The sequence below is a fragment of the Miscanthus floridulus genome, chromosome 10 (assembly GCF_019320115.1).
Source record: "Miscanthus floridulus cultivar M001 chromosome 10, ASM1932011v1, whole genome shotgun sequence".
Classification (NCBI taxonomy): Eukaryota; Viridiplantae; Streptophyta; class Magnoliopsida; order Poales; family Poaceae; genus Miscanthus; species Miscanthus floridulus.
Genome location: NC_089589.1, coordinates 27,292,529 through 27,305,588, shown reverse-complemented (window position 1 = coordinate 27,305,588; position 13,060 = coordinate 27,292,529). Strand labels below are relative to the sequence as shown.

The 13,060-nt window shown below is 52.1% G+C and overlaps 1 pseudogene; it reads right to left on the bottom strand.

The window, feature by feature from the left end:
• Positions 1–3,681: 3,681 nt before the first annotated feature.
• LOC136485435 (aldehyde oxidase GLOX-like) lies at positions 3,682–10,629 on the bottom strand (annotated as a pseudogene).
• Between the last annotated feature and the right edge of the window lie 2,431 nt (positions 10,630–13,060).

Genomic DNA, 13,060 nt, shown 5'->3' with positions numbered 1-13,060 from the left:
CTATGCTGGGACACCAAAGACGCCCCACCATAGGCGGAGAAAAAAAAAAGAAAAAGGGTCATCCTTTTTCATTATTTCAAATAAAAGAAAAATAGACAGATCGAGCAGAAGTGCTTACAGTTACCGAGCAGGAATGCAAGACGATCCGAGGCTCTCGCGCCGGAGACGAGAGTGGACGGATCGATCAGCAGAACAGTGATGTGTGTGACATGAATGAATGAATGAATGAATGAAAGCGAGATGATGGGGATAGAGAGACGCGTAGAAGCAGAGGAGGCCTGCATGCTTTATACACACACTGCCTACGACGGAGGGGAGAGGACGCTTGTATCCACCTGGAAGCAAGCAAGGGATACATTTTCTGACGGGTCACGTTAACTGCGCGCCAGGAAGGAATGTATCCTGAGTGCTTTTGCTTTAGGCCGCGGCGTTGGAAGCATGTTGCAGCGATCCATCCTGATGTCGTGTGAGGGCTTTTGCTTTTGTCCACTGGAATTGGAAACGGCAAAGCATATGTTGCAGCGAGAAGCAAGGAATATATACAAGCTGGTCATGTGCTTTTGACCATCTGAAGCATGTTGCTTTAGGCCGCGCAGGGAACCATCTGAAGCATGTTGCTCCCGTGCATTGCAGAGCAAAATGCTGTAGGAGTACAACTAACTAGAGATGCCCTATTGCCCTGAGAAACGCAACAAGTAGGCAACGCCGTTAGGAAAAAGCAAAGGATTGCCAGTTTTGCCAGCTGGGAGGAACTGGAAGGCGTGCATTGCGTGATGCCTCACATGTGAACGTGGAGCACCGTTTCTGTTCAGGCCTTTGATTCAGAAGGTAACACTTTTTATGTTTTCGTCCATTTGTTCTAAGAAATCGTACGGCCAAACTAGGAAACTCATATGCGCGTCTGGGCAAAGCCGGATGAGCCAGATGACGGGTAGTTCCTCGGCACGCCGCAAGTGTTGCGGGACGGCTGGGAGCCATCGGAGCGGAGCACATGGTTATATGGGTCGAAGTCGACGGCACGGTCATTGGCAAACACAAAGACAGTGCCGTCAGGGAGGAGGTGGAGGAACGGCCGAAAGGGTACAGGTTGTTCTCGGCGTCGGGCTCCGTCGTCTCGTCCATAAACGGAAAGAACGTCAGCGCCGGCGCCACGTCATCGGCGTGCGGGAAGTACTCGAGGTTGGACTGCCGCCGCCCGCCGAGGATGAGCACGCGGCCGTCGGGGAGGATCATGTCGGTGGCGTACCACCGCCGCGCGGCGAGGAACGACGGGAGCTCGACCCAGCCCGTGGCCGGGGAGAAGAGCCGCGCGAGGCGGTCGCCGTTGGAGAAGCCGCCGGTCTGGAGGAGCGTGCCGTTGGGGAGCAGCGCCCCCGAGGAGCACCACGGGTCGGTGGCCAGCGGGTACGTGTGCAGCACGTTGGAGCGGAGGTCCAGGAGCACCGAGTGAGCCGTGCGGTCGGCGGTGGCCGCGCACGGCGCCAGCACGGCGAGCGAGATGTTGGAGGGCCCCGTGTCAGTGCGGTCGAACATCAGGACGAAGTCCCCCGGCAGCAGCTGCATGTGCATCGCCGAGACGCCGATGCTCGCATGGAGGAGCTGCCATTCTCCCTGGAACGACGAGGACGGTGTGGTGGGCTCCTGCGATTAGGAGGAGGTGGAGAAGCAAGGATCTTGGCATGGGCATGGCTGCTGAGCATGCATCCATGCATGCGATCTTTAAGCCTTTTCATGCATCCTTGCGATGTTGATAAGCTAGGTGTGGGTGTAGGTTTGTAGCTAGCTTGTGTACAGAGTGTGTTGCGTTGCATTGTGATGGTACAGGGAAGGTTGCATTGCATTGTGTTGGGTGGAGGGTTGGTTCAGGGAAGGTTGGAGGGACGAGGGAAATGGGGAATACGCATTTGATGCTTCGAACAGGGTTACACGATTCAAAGAGTCAGAAATTTCGGACCAGACTTCATTTAACCCGTCAAAATATTCATGTTTAGCTAGTATTTAGCTGAATCTTTGCCACAATTTGATCAAGAGGCACAGAGACGAAACAGATGATTATAGTTTGATAAGTTTGAACTTTTATAGTGAAGGAAGAAATTGTGAGTTTGTTTGAACTATATACTGGGCAAAATATAGCAATTTCTGAGCATTAACAATTGACGTAGGTGAACTTCGTAAAAATTGGGATCACTGCCTCAGTGACCGGTTTAGATTGGGACCTCAATTTGCACCGCCCCATCACAGATGATTCTATTTACATTGTTGTCTTTTACTTGAACTAGATTGTTTTCATGATCTTCCAATACAACAATAATACACAACTTTGGCCTTGATTTAAACAATATGTGGAATATCATGTGCAAGAAGTGTGCTACTTTTTATTGGCTCATCCTTCCTTTAAGAAGGTTATTATGGTTATTTGGTAATTGGTATTCACTTCTGTATTATAAAGGAAAGGATTTAAAAAAAATCTTATATATATTCCAATCACATACCATCTATTTCTATTCAGTCTCATTTTCATTCACAAACCCACATAGCAGGCGCCACACCTTATAGAACTTATAAGACAACAAATTAGACTAGAAAAAGGAGTTGCTAGTTTCTAGAAGGGGTGAATCATGAATTTAAGGCATGTTTGGGTATCAAGGGCTAATTGTTGGACAAATAACAATTAGCTAAAGCTAATCCTAGCTCAACCAAACTGGAGGCTAATATAGGTGAGCTAATATTTTAGTCAAGCCCTCAACTAACTGTCAACCAATTAGTTACCTAATCTTAACTAACTTAGATTATTTTTTAGCGCCAGCTAATAATAGCTTTTTTTTAGGAGAGCCCCAGCTAATAGCTAGGTCCTAGCTAATCCAAACAAACCGCGTTAATGTGGGTCAGTTTGAGTTTCTACCACAAATGAAATGAGAGACCTACTATTTAATTAGCAGGTGCAAGATCATGTTCAAAACATCGTTTCTTCGCTCGTGATGCCAATGCACATCTTACCGCTGGCCTTTTCAATGGTGGCATGCCGGCATGCCGCCAGTCCGCCCGGTCCATCTCATATGTCCGTCCCTACGCTAGCCTGACAGGCGATGCTCCACGTCGTGCGCCACTGTTCTATGAAGTTCGCAGTCGCCCAACACCTTGTCACCGACAGGACATGTTTAGATTTGTTTAGCACTAAAAATTAGCTAGCTAAAGCTAAAGACTACTATTTTTAGCTAACTAATTTTTAGTACGGGACGTTTGGATCCACCTGCTAATAGCTGCTAATAGATGGCAGGATAACGAGTTGAAGGTGCATATAAACTATTAGCAAGTATAAACCTGCTAATAGGACTAATAGTTAGCAGTCCTCCAATTAATAATTAGCATGTTTACTAGCAAATCTGTTTAGATCCACTAGTACTGATTTTAGCTGCTAATTTTAATGTCCAGCACCGGAGAGCTGGAGAAAGAAAAATGGTCAAGGGAAGTTACATTGTAATTATATGATCAGAAAAAATTGATATAGCCTTTGGCCATTTGAGGGATCCACTCCACTGTGACTGTAAAATTTGGAATTTCTTCCATTGCAAACCTTGGTTGAAGTTCAATCTGTCCTACTACAAGTATCGGTAGTCAAAAGTCAAACCACGACCACGCACGCAAAATGCATCTCTGGACTTTCAGTCTCAGGCCATTCAATCAGGTGCCTGGTCCGAGCGGCCGCATGCACACCCACGCCTGCTGGGCACGCCGGCGTGCACCACGAACCACATGTAGTATCCGGGCGGCGCCACCCCGGGCGTCGGCGGCGCGGCGACCACGGCCTCGTAAACCCCGACGTCCAGCTCCGCCACCCTCCCCACGGCCAGCTCCACCACGCGCTGGTTCATCCCGAACGAGTGCGTCGCAAACGCCGGAGCCACCGCGGCCACCCGCACCACCTCCCTGCCCGCACCCGCACCCGCACCCGCACCCGCACCTTCCGCCATCATCCCGGTGGGTATCACGAACTTCACGGCCGTCGCCTCGCCGTACCCGACCTCCGCGGGCGCCAGCAGCACCCGCGGACGCGCGCCGTCGTGCCGCGGGTCCATGTACGGCGGCAGGAACTGTTAGACTTAGCATGTTTAGTTGAGTTTCTTTTTCCTTTCAGTTGTAATCCCGTTGTAACTTTGCATGTGTCATGTTTAGCGCGTAGAACCACGCTCCCGGGCGGAGATGTGCCCAGTCCAGGACGTGGCCGCGTGAGTCGGGTAAGTGGTCACCGCCACTGCATGGTCGTCGTGCATGTCGCTCGGCGTGGCAGAGAAACCGGATCGAGCAGCGATCGTGTGGTGGCGGGGGACGGGCTCAGGCCCATGTATCTGCATAATAAAAGGCAAGAAAAAAAACCCGAAAAGCTGCGGCTGTTGTGCAGCGGAAAAATCCATCGCATTCTGTTGTCCAGTTCATTGTGTGTGTTGCGCCCGGTGATCGTGCTCCGGCGTTCGCCGGCGTTCCAGTCAGCAGCAGGGGTTCGGCGGACACCGCCGGCTCCAACAAGTGGTACCAGAGCATAGGTGTATGTTCTACAGTGGGTCTGTTAGCCCACCGCGAGAGCCCCCTCGGAAGAAGTTCGTGATCCCGTGCAAGGCGGCGGCGGCGAAGATGGGTGACGAGACGTCGACAAGCACCGAGGCGGGAAGTGGCGTTCGCGAGAGCTCGCTCATGTGGCCGATGCTCACGCGCACGAACTACTCCGAATGGTCCATGCTGATGCAATGCAACTATGAAGCGCTGGAGATCTGGTACACCATCGATCCGGGGACGAACGTCAAGCGTTCCAAGGATAGTCAGGCGATGAGCTGCCTGAACCGATCTGTGCCACAGGAGATGTGGACGACGTTGGGAAGAAAGAACACCGTCAAGGAGGCGTGGGAGGCGGTCAAGACGATGCGACTCGGTGCTGATCGTGTCAAGGAAGTCAATGCCCAGAAGCTGTTACAAGAATTTGAGAACATCAGCTTCAAGGATGGGGAGACAGTCGACGATTTCGGCATGAGGATTAACAATCTTGTCGCCAACCTTAAAGCCCTCGGGGAGACGGTGGATGAGCCCCGAGTCGTGAAGAAATTTCTCCGAGTCATCCCCGCAAAATTCACGCCGGTTGTGGTTTCGATCGAAATGTTCTGTGATCTGAAAACCATGACGGTCGAAGAACTGGTGGGGAGGCTGCGTGCGGCGGAGGAACGCATGGAGGAGAAGGTAGAACAGATTGTGGACAAAGCTGGTCGATTGCTTCTAGCCGAGGAGGACTGGATCGCGAAATACAAACATCGCCTTCAGTCCAACTCACTCAAAGAAAGCAGTGGCAGTGGCGGTCAGTACAAGGGCAAATCGCCGGTGAAGCATGATGGCGGCGGTGGAACTAGTGGCCAGAAGGCCGTCAAGCTCACGTCGGAGGACACTCCTCAGCGTAAAGGTAGGTGTCGCAACTGCGGCATCTATGGCCACTGGGTCAAAGACTGCAAGAGGCCCAAGAAGGAAAAGAAAAATGGGGAGAAGAAGGAGGCGGCGAACGTGGCTGTCGCTGATGCACAACCGGCGTTGTTCATGGCGTCGGCAAGCGAGATCGTGCACAAGGCCACCAAGTTCGTACATCTGGCGGAGAAGAAGGTGGCTCCCATCCACTGCGATGACGGCGTGTGGGTGCTGGACATAGGAGCCAGCAACCACATGACGGGAACGTGGGAAGCACTGACACACCTTGACGAGGAGGTGTCAGGTACTGTTCGTTTCGGCGACGGCTCCTGCGTTGAGATCAAGGGGCTCGGCTCAATCGTCATGGAGGGACGAGATCGCCAACACAAGGTACTGACCAACGTGTATTACATTCCCAAGTTACAGAGTAACATCATCAGCTTAGGCCAATTGGAGGAGGCTGGGTGTGAAGTGTTAATGAAAAATGGCAGACTTACAGTTGTTGATACTGAGGGTAAACTAGTGATCAATGTCTCACGCACTAGTAACAGGCTCTATACCCTGAAGAATGCAGTAGTACCCCCTGTTTGTTTGCACATGAATTTAGCAGATCCAACTTGGGTGTGGCATGCAAGGTTTGGTCACCTGAATTTTAGAGCACTTCGAGATCTAGGCAGTAAGGGGATGGTGGAAGGCCTACCAGAGATAGATCGAGTTGAACAGGTTTGTGATGGCTACACATTGGGAAAGCAGCACAGAAAACCATTCCCTCAGCAATCCTCATTCAGAGCAAGTTAGGGCTTAGAATTGGTTCATGCTGACTTGTGTGGAAAGATCAGCCCACCAACCCCAGGTGGGAAACAGTATTTTCTGCTTGTGGTAGATGACCACAGCAGATACATGTGGGTGGAGTTGTTGAAAGCTAAAGATGAAGCACTACAATACTTCAAGAAAATTAAACAGCAAGCTGAATTAGAATATGGCAAGAGGATGAAGGCAATGAGAACTGATAGAGGGGGAGAGTTTAACTCAAACCTATTCACTGTCTTCACCAATAATACAGGCATCAAGCATTACACTACTACTGCTTACTCTCCACAGCAAAATGGAGTAGTGGAGCGTCATAATCAAACCATAGTGGAGATGGCTAGATGCCTGTTAAAGTCAAAAGATGTGCCACCAAGGTTCTGGGGTGAAGCTGTTGTAACTGCAGTGTTCATATTAAATCGAGCTTCAACCAAAAGCCTTCAGAACATGACACCATATGAAGCTTGGCATGGAAAGAAACCCAGGGTGGATCATATGAAAACTTTTGGGTGTGTAGCACATGTAAAGAAAGTTGGGCCTGGTATCACAAAATTGTCTGACAGATCAACCAAAATGGTTTTCCTCGGGTATGAGTCAGGAACAAAAGGGTATCGGGTGTTTGATCCTGTAAACAACCAACTACATGTGAGCCGAGATGTTGTGTTCGAGGAGCAAGAGAAATGGAATTGGGATACCCCAAGAAGCTCAGGCCAGGCTGAAACTGAAAGCTTTATTATTGATCTTCTGCCTACTGTAGCAAAACCGACAATGCAACCTGCAGCTGTATTTGAAGAGGGTGAAGGCAGTCAGCAGGATCAGGGGGAACAGGGTCACGAACTGTCACCCCAGGCATCATTACCAGCATTACCAGGGTCCCCATCGACACCAAATAATTCTGCAGTAGGCTCTAATGCCACTGGGTCGAACTCTGTAGGTAGCTCAGACTCTGTTCAGGGTCCAGTCAGGTTCAGGTCCTTGACTGATTTGTTTGATGCCACTGAGGAGATACATGACTATGAATATAGTGGATTATGCTTGCTTGCAGCTGATGAACCAGCAAGTGTTGAGGAGGCTTTGGAAGAAAAATGTTGGACGGATGCAATGAATGCAGAACTGCAATCCATCAGTGACAACAGCACTTGGAGACTGATAGAGCTACCAAAAGGTCAGCGAGCTATAGGTCTCAAGTGGGTGTTTAAAGTGAAAAAAGATGCAACTGGTAACATTGTCAAACACAAGGCTCGACTTGTGGCAAAGGGGTATGCACAAAAACAAGGGGTGGATTTTGATGAAGTCTTTGCACCTGTGGCCAGACTAGAAACAGTAAGATTACTTTTGGCTCTAGCTACAAATGGGGGCTGGGAGGTCCATCATATGGATGTTAAAACTGCTTTTCTAAATGGGGATCTCCTAGAAGAGGTGTATGTTCATCAGCCACCAGGATTTAAAGATCCAGACAATGCAGGGTTGGTGCTTAAGTTGAATAAGGCCTTATATGGGTTGAAGCAGGCTCCAAGAGCATGGAATGCAAAACTTGATCAAGAGCTGTACAAACTCGGTTTCAGAAGGAGTGAGGAAGAGCATGCTGTGTACAGAAGAAGTGAGGGTGATTCATTCCTCATAGTTGGTGTGTATGTAGATGATTTAATCATCTGTGGTCCAGATAGCAGTAAGATCTGTGGATTCAAGGAGCAGATGAAGAAGCTTTTCAGCATGAGTGACTTAGGCCTACTAAGTTACTACCTTGGGATGGAGGTGACTCAAAAGGACGATGAGATTTCAATTTGCCAAAGTGCCTATGCTACCAAGATAGTAGAACAGTGTGGTCTGTTAGGCTGTAATTCTATAGATACACCAATGGAACAGCGTGTGAAACTTGTATCAGGAACTGCATAAAAGGTACTTGATGCTACCAGGTATAGGAGTATAATTGGGAGTCTGAGATACTTGGTTAACACAAGATCAGATATTGCTTATGCAGTTGGGATAGCAAGTCGTTTCATGGAGTCACCAAACAGTGAGCAATGGGGTGCTGTAAAAAGGATAGTCAGATATATATCTGGAACTATCAGCTATGGGCTCAAGTATGGTGCAGGGGGAGATGGAGGTCTGAACCTGTTGGGATACATAGACAGTGACCATGGTGGTGATCTCGTGCTGCGCAGAAGCACCACTGGCATGGTATTCTTCCTGGGATCAAATTTGGTGACATGGACCTCACAGAAACATAAAGTTGTTGCCCTCTCTTCGTGTGAGGCCGAGTACATGGCAGCAGGAGCAGGTGCTTGTCAGGGAGTGTGGCTTAGCAGGCTCTTAGCTGAACTGATGGGAAGAAGAGTTCAGAAGTTCAAACTTCTTGTGGATAACAAATCGGCCATAGAGCTATGCAAGAATCCTGTCTTCCACGAAAGAAGTAAACACATTGACACTCGCTTCCATTACATCAGAGATTGTGTCAGCAATGGGCAGGTTGATGTTGAACACGTGAGAACCGACAACCAGTTGGCTGACATACTGTCAAAAGCACTAAGCAGGATGAGGTTCGTGGAGCTGCGACAGAAGCTGGGCATCCTTAAGATACAACAGGATTAGGGGGTGATTTGTTAGACTTAGCATGTTTAGTTGAGTTTCTTTTTCCTTTCAGTTGTAATCCTGTTGTAACTCTGCATGTGTCATGTTTAGCGCGTAGAACCACGGTCCCGGGCGGAGATGTGCCCAGTCCAGGACGTGGCCGCGTGAGTCGGGTAAGTGGTCACCGCCACTGCATGGTCGTCGTGCATGCGATCGTGTGGTGGCAGGGGACGGGCTCAGGCCCATGTATCTGCATAATAAAAGGCAAGAAAAAAAACCCCGAAAAGCTGCGGCTGTTGTGCAACGGAAAAATCCATCGCATTCTGTTGTCCAGTTCATTGTGTGTGTTGCGCCCGGTGATCGCGCTCCGGCGTTCGCCGGCGTTCCAGTCAGCAGCAGGGGTTCGGCGGACACCGCCGGCTCCAACAGGAACGCCTCCAGGCTCAGCTCCGTCGGGTACGTCACGTTGGCGAACACGTACCCGACATGCGGGTTGCTGCCGCCCACCAGCACGCGGCCGTACGTGTCCAGCGCCGCCGACGAGTGGTACATCCGCGGCACCGCCGACGCCGCCAGCGACGACTGATCGAACCGCGACCCCAGCGGCTCGTCGGGCCTGTACAGCACGGGCCGCGTGACCGGGTCCCGCCCCAGCTCCCACCCGGCGGTGCCCGCCGCGGCCCCGTTCACGATCAGCACGTCGCCCGTGGGCAGCAGCACCATGTCGCCCATCACCCGGGCCATCGGCATCTCCTCGATCGCCCACACCACCGGGTCCGGGTCCGTCGGCACGACGCGCGCGCAGGTCCGGTCGGCGGCCACGAACGTGCCGTTCCGCAGCGCCAGGTGGTACGCGCCCCGCGGCGCGCCGCCGCAGACCAGCACCTCGGCGTGCGCGGGCGCGTTGGGGCGGAGCGGGAGGAGCACGGACGAGCCCGACGACGGGTAGTTCCGCGGCACGCCGCCGGGGACGGGAGGGAGGCGGCGGAGCGGGGCGCGGTTGTAGGGGTCGAAGACGACAGCGCGGTCGTTGGCGAAGACGAAGACGGTGCCGTCGGGGAGCATGTGGAGGAACGGGTACAGGTTGTTCTCGGCGTCCGGCTCCGTCGTCTCGTCCAGGAACGGGAAGAACGTCAGCGCCGGCGCGGCGTTGGCGTGCGGGAAGTACTCGAGGTTGAACTACCGCCGCCCGCCGAGGATGAGCACGCGGCCGTCGGGGAGGATCATGTCGGTGGCGTACCACCGCCGCGCGGCGAGGAACAAGGGGAGCTCGACCCAGCCCGTGGCCGGCGAGAAGAGCCGCGCGACGCGGTCGCCGCTGGAGAAGCCGCCGGTCTGGAGGAGCGTGCCGTTGGGGAGCAGCGCCCCGGACGAGCACCACGGGTTGGTGGCGAGCGGGTACGGGTGCAGCACGTTGGATCGGAGGTCCAGGAGCACCGAGTGCGCCGTGCAGTCGGCGCCGTCGACGGTGGCCGCGCACGGCGCCAGCGCGGCCAGCGAGATGTTGGAGGGGGCCGTGTCGGTGCGGTCGAACATGAGGACGAAGTCCCCCGGGAGCAGCTGCATGTGCATCGCCGACACGCCGATGCTCGCGTGGAGGAGCTGCCATTCTCCCTGGGACGGGGCATCATCGGCGGCGGCGGCGGCGGCATTGGCAATGCAGCTGGCGATCAGGAGAAGGTGGAGAAGGAAGGATCTTGGCTTGGGCATGGCTGCTGAGCATGCGATCTTTAAGCCTTTTCATGCATCCTTGCAATGTGATAAGCTAAGGTAGGGTGTACAGAGTGTGTTGCATACTTGCATCGCATTGTGACGTTGTGTTGGTGGAGGGTTGGTACAGGGAAGGCTGTAGGGAAATGGGGAATACGCATTTCATGCTTGGAACCGGGTATGCGATTTAAATGATACAAACTTTTTCGACTCAACGGAATTAGGTGAATCTTGCAATTTTTGGACCTGCATTCATTCTGTTGACCAGTGAAAATATTCAGGTTTAGCTAATAATTAGCTGAATTTTTGCCAAAATTTGATCAAGAGGCCGGCATAAAGAGGAAACTAATGATTAGAAGTATGCACTTTTACACTGAAGGAAGAAGTTGCGAGTTTGTTTCAACCAAATAGGACATCGGTTAGTTTTGTGGCCAAAGGTTTAGCTTGCCATGCATGCTTTATGCACGGGCGTGCCTAGTGCCCGGACGTTCAGATGCCCGTGCCCGCGTCCCCTGCTGCGTCCATCTCGTCTGCCACGCATGTTGCTAAGCCTGCCCTGCATGCACTTGCTGCGCCTGCACGTCCACCCCGCTTGCCGCATGCAACTGCTAAGCCTGCACACCCGCCCTTGCAAGTTGGTGCGTCTTCACATGCAGTTGTGCGCCTGATGCGCATGTAGGTGTGGACCACCCACGCCCGCTTCGCTTGCGACACACGTGGGGACCACTGCGCCCGCATGAACTGCCTCCGCATGCGCCTGCTAATGTTGCAACATGAAGCACTTCTGCAACATACGTCTGAAACAGGTGAAACATTTGCAACATACTCTTGCAACATATGTGTATAGCAATCGCAACATATGCAACATCTAGATAAAAACACTTGCAACATACGTCTGAATATTTTGAATAGACGCTTGCAACATGTGTATATAGCCATTGAAACATATGCAACATCCAAATAAAACACTTGCAACATACTTCTAAAACAGATGAAACATTTGAAATATACCCTTGCAACATACTTGTATAATCATTGCAACATATGCAACGTCCAGATGAAACACATACATCATCCGGATGAAACACATGCAACATCCAAATGAAACATATGAAAATATACATCTAAACGCATGAAACATACGGAGCTGGTGCCATAGAGTATGCGGGCCCCGCGCTCCTCTCTGCCGGTCCTTCTCTCTCTGGTCACAGCGCATGCACAGGCCCTCACGCATTGCATGCACCCCACGCTGAGCGAGGCCAAATGTGCTCCCATGCGCTGCCCTGCGCCCCACGTAGAACGAGTGGCCGCACGAGCTCCCATGCGCTGCCCCACGTCGTATGCACCCCACGCCGAACGAGAAGCCGCCCATGCTCCCATGCGCTGCCCCGTAGAAAAGGACCGGTGCAGGCCCTGCCTGACTGCAACTACACGCCCCGCTTTTTTTTCCTTGGTCGTCACGTGCATGCGGGGGTTGGTCCGTCCGGACGGACGGACGCCCTCAACCAAGCATTACCGTTTACGCATCCTCCGTGTGGATATGAATTTTGATCATGGGCCACCTAACTCGACCTTCCAAAATTTTTGGACCTGACTTGACTGGCTGGTATGATTTTAGACCCATGACCCGATCCAACCTGAGAAAGCTGACCCAAAGTAGTAAAACCTGATATAATCCCATCTGCCATTGCGTCGACGGACCAAAAATTTTGACATGACAATTTTTTATTGGCCCAAGTCGAGTCCGACCCGATCCCAGTGTTTAGCATCATCTAGCAGTTCCTTTTACTCCATTTCTTTCAAGACAACTTAAAACTCTTTCAATTCTTTTGGACACTTCTACCAGACCAACAACAAAGACGGGTCGGTCCTTACCAAGATCAAACAATAGACCTTATCTATACAGATTCAAGTTCTATATATTTTCGGTCATTGTGTGTGACCCGAAACTTGATAAAAATGAATTACAATGCTGCCACGCTCAACTAATCTAGTCTAGGGGAAGAAACAAACTAAACTACTTCGACCTATAAAATACCAAAACGGCTGCCACTTGCATCCTTACTTTATGTCAGCCCAGTTGGCCCACTATGAAAATGGATCGAGAATGTTATCAGCGGCCCACTCACCTGCCTTCTCCATGCTTTACTTGTCTCTGGAGACTACCAAATCACACGGCTCAGAGCCTCACACAGATCTCACATGGCCTTCCTCCCGATCCTCCGGCAGCGCGGGCACCACCTCGCCGTACAGCTCCGCCACCACCTCGGCCTCTGCCCCGCCCCGTCCTGGTGGAGTCCTTCTCTCAGTCGCAGTACCGCATCTTCGGCTCTGCTACATCGTGTCACCTGCAGCGACACTGGCCGACTCCAACTCTCCGACCGCCCTGCGCGAGCGCTCCTTCCGTCACACGCGTCCTGGGCGGCGCTCCCCGATGCGCTCCGGTCAAGCGGAGTCGCCGACGACTGCGTCTCCTCCGCTCATACCGACCTCCGCATCGCCACGCTCGTGCCCAAATGAGGTAATGAGT